The following is a 7878-nucleotide window of genomic DNA, read 5'->3' on the forward strand; positions in this document are numbered from 1 at the left end:
AAATTAAATTAATAATTCTAACGATCTAAAAGAATCATCCCAATCAAAACGGCAACAATAGACTTGCCCAACACAACAAAAAAGTAAAAGGCTTGATGCAAACCATATGTAGAAATCAGCGTCATTACCAAAAATCCTAAAAGCGCTAACTCTGCCCTAAAATTAATAGTAAAGATTTTGGCAGTGAGCTTTGTTTCTCACTTGACTTGCTGGCAAAAAGGTAGCAGTTAAAAAGAAAAAAATGTCTGAATAGTGAATATATAAGGAGAAGGATAAGAACATTGAGTGAATGAAGGGTGGTAGAGCCCTAAGCCCAGTCTTTGGGGATGTCAAATGTATAGTTGATTTTCAAGTGGCACTTCTGGTCATCATCAAGAAACTTAAGCAAAAGTTGGGTTGTTAATTAGGAAAAAACTAATCGAAGTCGAATTAACAAAAATATGAAGGTGCAAATAGCATAATGATACCTTTGATTTTGCAGTATATGATCCTCTGGCCAAAAAACCAGAAGGGGCCGTCTCTTCTGGCATTTCATGTGTATAAGGCTCCATCTGAAGACTAAACGTCCCAATCATATCTTTTGTGCTATAAACTGAACAAAGAATATGGGTTTTAAAGCATGCTTTTAAGTGTTTTTGTGTAGTTTTCATGGGTTAACAGACAGAAGGCTTACCCTTAACACCAGATTTCCATACAGTATTAGTGTACCTGAGGCCAGATACAATGTTGTTGCTCACTTGGAAGGAGAACTTCAAGCAATAGTGACTACCTTCTTTCAGCGTAAACCACAGTCCCCGGGCTTTCCATCTTCGGGAATCGGAAGAACAATGTCCGGCCTGTCTGCGGACACGATCGACACGCTAAGGAACTTCACTTCTGTATAAAGTGTTTCTGCAATAAGAAAAAAGGATATAGAATGCATAATCATAGTATTCGTTCTGCAGACTTGCTACATAATTATGCATGATAAGTACCTCCAATGTTGATAATATCCACAGTTCCAAGAAGCTGCTCTTTCCATTTCCTTAGGCTCTCATCATCCTACACTTATAGAGAAATAGTATGTATTTGTATAGAAATGGAAGTTTAAAAAAACAAGAGATGTGAGACAATGAAACCTTGTCTTTTTCAAGCTGTTGTTTGAGAGTACGAACTGTGGACCCAATGGAATAGCCTCGGCATCATGATCATCATCACTGTCTTTGTGATTCCCAGAGGTGTGTTGAGCTTCCTTGTTGTCACCTGACGCCATATTAACTGCAACCTGGTACAGCCAAAGACATCAAACAGTGGAGAAGAAGAAGAAAAAGAACCAAAACCAGTTACTTTTGAGCTCTTCCCCAAACAAACAGAAAAAGCGTGGAAAGATTGGTCCTTTTGGTGGTGGAGTAAGCTGGTCAATGTGTTGAACAACTCAAATGCATACTATTGGTGCTGGTTTCTTTATTTGATTTTGTTCCAAGTTTAAAGTTTTGAAAAAGGTCATGTAGTGATCCAAAATCTTCTGCACTCGTAAAATTAACGAACCCCACTTTGTTTACTATTTTATTTGCGGTGATTACTAAGGTTATGGACCCAAGGCCCAAGACTGGTTTGGGCCTAGAAATTCATAGAAAAAAATCTATAGCGTATAAATAATTTTGACTCCCCTCGTTTCATACTTGTTGGGTGGATAATTTCTTAAAAATTTTAAATTCTCGTATATATTTTATATATTTTTATATTTTTATTAATAATTTATTTTCCTCTCCTAATAATAAATTCTCTCTTCTTAAAATATTATAAATTCACCTCTAATCATAGTACTAAATTATGGTTACAGTTGCGGATATTGATGAAGTTACAATGTGATTTTATTTTTTTGTTAAATAACTATGTTTTTACATTATGGATGCGGTTATGGTATCGCAATGATTTTAACAATTATAATATGGTCGATACACTACATTGCGATCACAATTTAATGTATGTATGTATGTATGTATGTATGTAAAGGGAAGGTATGAGCATATTGATGATGAAAAAATTGTGATATATTGGAAATTTTGAGGCATATTTTCTAAGGGTAAAGGTGAAAATTCAAATAATGAATATGCAGATTCATATTCTAATCCATGAGATCTTTACAATTGTATCTCATATGCTCACAACAGTTGAATGATGATTGAGAAATTGATGCTCAAAATAAGGTACATGTGAATTATGTTGTGTAAAGAAAATGAGAAAAACACATCCCACATTGTTGGGATAACAAACATGTGAATGGTTTTATATACATCAACCAACTTATTAATTATTCATTGACTTAGGTTAAGATTGTTCTTTGCTAGCAGGCGTGAACTTATATGGTTTATTGGTACACTTGCATGATATGGACGACGAGAATGTTTGAACTGATTGAGATTTTTTAGATATTTCTCACTACAAATTAAATATTTTCCTTAAATGTGACCTATCCTTTTGAATACTCTAAATTAAAAACGATATTACGTAATTTCTTTTTAATTCAAATGTTAATATGATATGAATTACAATTCACGATTTTATTCGGATACTATTAAACGATTTAAATACAAATCTTTTTCCATTCAACGTTAATCATTTACTGAATTAATTTTATTTTCCACTTGAATATGGAAATTTTCATCGGAAAAAGAAAACAGTGGAAGTGATTTTGTTTACCAAACTGATTGCATTTGGTAGATATCATCAAAAGAGCATAAGCTATGATCCTGACTTGCATATTGCAAGGGTATTAGAATAAATAAAAAAAACCAATACAAATGGTCCATTTTAGCATTCACAAAGAAAGAATAGGCATATTCAGAGAAGTATTGTCACACTAATAAAACGGGACGAATAACAAAGCATACATTCCTGAAGCACATCTCACAACCAACCATTACAGATCATATAATCTATATCCATGATGTATCGCCACTCCCACGAGATGCATAATACACTTACGACTGCATCCCACGGTCTCAGTTGACGTCTCACTCAAATCAATAACCCCCTAAAAAGGTATCTCAAAACTCAAGCCTTAAGCACTTACCACAAAATCCCTTGCCATCTCTAAAAGTTTAATTCTCCAAAACAAGCACTCCAGTTAGCTCTAGATAATCCGAGACCGGAGGTGTGCAGAATTCACAGACCACCTGCATCGTAAGATCGTCTTTGCCTGTCGTATCATGATGGCCGAAACAATTTTTCTAGGTAGCAATTCCTGAACCATTCGAGAATACTAAAATTTTAACAATGTTTCGGGAAGTAAATTGCAAAACATATTCAGCAAGAAAATCAAAAGAGCATTTGAACATAACAGCATTAGTGCAATTACAAGTGGCATCGGAAATTTCTAACACAACGAAAACAAAAGTTTCCTGTCTGAAGCATTTGATATGATGGACATTATTTCATGAGCAGGTAAATCTAAGACCGCAAGGCGGGAAAGAGCGATCATAGAACTTTTCACACAACAATAAATCAGTAACCCAAACCCTGAGCTGATGTCTTTAACAATAATTCAATCATAAAAGAACTTTAAAATGCCAACCAAGACGGTTGATAATACACGATAGTAAATGAATGAAACATTTGACAATTATGTTCAAAAGTTGTCTACCAAAAACTGTAACTGTAAACAAGTACATTCATTTAATAAATGACTGATTATGTCCCAAAGTTGTCTACAACCTTATTATAAAACTGGCAAGCACATCATGCTGCTACTAAGAAATGAACGATCGTATAAATATAGGAATGTGCTGCCAAATTATGCCTAATGAAAGATGGCTAGATGATTCCTCATATGAAAGTTTTTAGGGTTCTTTTACTTATGCTTCTACAACGCTTAGACAAGACCGAGCTACTCCAACAAACCTCAAGAGTAAAACATTTAGCAGAAATTTCCTAAATTGAAAAATATAGAATCATAGGATGCAGGTAACAAGACTTACCTATAGTTGCTTGTCTCTTATTAACACTATAACCACCAACATAACCAGGAGAACTTTCACCGAAAAAATCAGAAGTGGCACTACTAAGTCCGTAGCCAAAGGAACCAGAAACACCTGGCTCAGAAGTTGATGATCGCCTAGCGGCATCCCCATAAACCGAAGCACCACCATAAAGGTCTGCAAAGGCTTCATCATAACCACTATTTGATGCTACATATGATGATTTAGGTGCCAAATTGGTCAGGCTGTTTCTTCCATACCCTGTTGTCCCCAAATAAAAGTTGTTATAACGGTTCCATAGCCAAATTTCACACTATCGCTAGATATTATTCCTCTCACCTCGACTGGAAATTGCAGAACCCCAATTTATTCCATGTTTCCAGAGTCGCTTCCTCCAATACTCCCACTTCCAGATCCCATATATGCACCGGAACCAGAAGTTTTTGTGTTATAATTGAGTCCCCCATTTCCCCAAAGGTTCCGGGTCACTGAGCTGAAAAGGAAGTATTACCTCCGCTACTTCCATCATACCCCCCCATAGGATTACTACCAAATCTATTTGTATCACCAACATAGTAAGGGCTCAATCCCTGTCCATAGCTCATATTACTACTAAAATGTGCACTATTGCCGAAAGTCGGTTTTAACCCGGCCTCGTTCATGCCCATTCCATAACCAGAACCAAAGAAGGAAATCCACTATGACCACCAGTAACTGCACTCAATCTCGTATCCATCCCAAGTCCATATCCTCCAACATTGCTTGGACCATATCCCTGAGTGTAGCCATTAAGGAAGCTGTTGAACCTATTCACATCATAGTTATATCCACAAAGGGGGCTATGGCTGGGACTAGAAGATAACTCTTTGGGAACTGCTCGTTTAACCTCAACCATTTTACCGTTCAGTTCATGAAAATTCTTTAGCAACACCCTGCCTACCGCCTCTTCTGAATCATAAGTGATGAATCCGAAACCTCTAGGCCTTTGAGTGTTGTGATCATACATCACCACAACATCTGTGATATTCCCAAACTGATCAAAATGCTTCTTAAAGTCACTCTCTGTGACTGTAGATGCTAAACCTCCTACAAAAATCTTTCTTGTGCTGCCTGGACCAGGGAACCATGGATGCTACTAGTGCTTCTACTTGTAATGTTCTGATCATCCCTAGGAACTGCCTTTTTTGCCTCAACCTGAGCATAAGTAACTCGGTGGTGAAAATAAAACTTGTACAGGTAACTATACAAATAAAAAAGAATTCCAATCATAACCAACTGCAATAGCGGATTCATAACTCCAATACGGAATTTAATTTTCACCTCTTGCTTCAAAAACCTAATAGCATTGATGAATTGTACATTGCACAACAATAATAAAAAAGGCGTGCTTATAAATTAACTCACCATCCTGCCATCAATGTTGTGTTTCTCCTTGATGACTCTCTCGGCAACAACCGGATCAGCGAAAACAATGAAACCAAAACCACGAGCACGCCCTGTCGTCCGATCCTTCATGATCACCGCCTCTACCACTTCACCGAAACTACTGAAATCCTTGAGACGGTCTTCATTCGTGTCCCAAGATATCCCACCAATAAATAGCTTCCCATTCTCGAGCATCTTTCTTTCTACATTGCAAAAAAAAAACTAGTTCCATCAGTACGAAGTCCAAACTATCTCGAAATAGAAAGCCAAATCAATTGTTTGATTCAGTGAAATGCTTTAATTGCAACAATAAATAGCTTCCCATTCTCGAGCATCTTTCTTTCTACATTGCAAAAAAAAAAAAAAAAACTAGTTCCATCAGTACGAAGTCCAAACTATCTCGAAATAGAAAGCCAAATCAATTGTTTGATTCAGTGAAATGCTTTAATTGCAACAATAACAACAATAGACTAATCAAAAACCAACACCAAAATATTCTTTTTAGGTGAATAAAATTAAAACACACCAAAGGTCTGCGTTTTATAGACTATATAGCAATCCAATAATAATAATGAAGATACAATTCAATACTTTTTTTAACAAGAATAATCCAATTCAATCGACCAAGAAATTAACTTCACCTAAATTCAGAAACGAAAGGGGAAAACCCAGATGGTTGATCAATCAATACAGCTGCAAAAGTTCTGGAGAAATTTAAGCAACAGATTAAAAAAAAAACTGAAAACCAGATTCAGCAAAAATGAACCACTAGTCAAAAGAAACACCAAGTGCCAAATTTGGCGAAAACAAGAACTAAGATCTGAGAGGAGGCACAATCAGAATAAAAGAACAGAGGAGGTTAGTTTCATCCTCCTCCTCTTCTATTTGCCTTCCCCTTGGAATAAATGTAGCTTTTCTTAAGAAAAATTCCAATCCTTGTTTCTTTTATACCCAAAAATGCAAATTCAGTTACAAATACGTATATCACACAAGCTTTATTTAGAGAGGAAGATGAAGATATAGAGATACTGTGGATAAAAAAAAGAAATGGAAGACGAGCCTCATTTTATTTCCTTAATTTGTCTTGAACCGAAAAGTTTGCTTTTAAGACAATTTCACCTAAAAATACGAGCTGTAATGATATTTCAGTGGAAGTTTATATTTGTTTCGAACATGTAGTACGCTAATATTTTAGGTTTGAAATTTTAATTTTAATCTTAATTTAAATTAAATCGATTAAATTTATTTGGCTAAATTTTAATATTATTTTTGTATAATAAATAAATTATATATCTGATTTCAATTAATAATTTGATATTTTTGTTTTTTAATCATCTAGATCTTACTGAAAATTTTAAAATTAAAAAAAACGTAAGGATTAATACAGAAACAATAATGAAAATTGACCATTTCAATGTGTATTTTATTGGGTAAATATAAATTTTAGTATTTTATTTTAATGAACAAGAGCAAAAGATCGAACCAAAACCCTAGCAAACCAAGCTAATCATGCCTAATAGAGAACCTTTCTTCCTGCATCATGGTCGTTGCTGAAGCAGCTCGAGTGTTTATCCAGAGCCTCTCTTCTTCCAACATTCTCATATCACCATCCACGAGTGCAGCTACTCGCAAGAGGTTCTTGAAAACGATGATCACCAAATTGCAGTCCCCAAGCCAATTTTGTTAAAACTAAATCATATTAAATATGAAAATAATCAAAAATAAAAAAATATTATATTAGCATAAGCATACATGAATTAATTAATATGTTAAAATCTTTAAATCCTTCTTTGGTTGTGATTTTTTAAAAGATAGAGTTCTCTTACGTATAAATTTTCTGAGGGATAAGAAATATGAGGTGTCTATTTCTTAGGGATCATAACCCCTTTACATAGTTGATAAAAATAAATTATTGTCTATACTTATAACTCTCTCTCATCAAATTATAAGTACAACTTTAATAGCATATATACTTTTATTTCCATGACACTTTTAATACCTTACGACTTTATAATATAATTGATCACTTAATTTATGTCATATTTTATGATAACAATATAGATTAAAAATATGTACTCATAATTATAGATTTTAATCCAACAATCTCTTATTTGGGCAACATATGTTTCATGATATATGTATAACTTTATGAGCTCAAAACTTGTTATCATATAATATGTATTTTATAACAATTTCGTTTATCAACTATATCCATATATGATCAAAGAGGCTTTTTTCATATCAATCATGACTAGACCCATCAATAATCACGTATATAAATACAGTCAAATGACATATATCAATCATGAAGTGTAACATGAAAATTGCATGTGAACCACTATATCTATTTCCAACCGGTCCTCTTTAGTGAGATCAAATTTTATCAAAATAGAGTGAATAAACCAAAAAAAAATTTATTTCTACATAAAATAATTTTAAATAAATATACTTAAACCGAAGTAACTGAAATTGAGTTTAAAACAAACTTACAAAC

The 7878-nt window shown here is 34.1% G+C and overlaps 2 pseudogenes; both read right to left on the reverse strand.

The window, feature by feature from the left end:
• Window positions 1-273: 273 nt before the first annotated feature.
• On the reverse strand, window positions 274-1279 carry LOC120171169 (annotated as a pseudogene).
• A 1476-nt stretch (window positions 1280-2755) lies between these two features.
• LOC120171168 lies at window positions 2756-6422 on the reverse strand (annotated as a pseudogene).
• Between the last annotated feature and the right edge of the window lie 1456 nt (window positions 6423-7878).

This window comes from Hibiscus syriacus, unplaced genomic scaffold, assembly GCF_006381635.1.
Source record: "Hibiscus syriacus cultivar Baekdansim isolate YM2019G1 unplaced genomic scaffold, ASM638163v2 tig00111812_pilon, whole genome shotgun sequence".
Lineage (NCBI taxonomy): Eukaryota > Viridiplantae > Streptophyta > Magnoliopsida > Malvales > Malvaceae > Hibiscus > Hibiscus syriacus.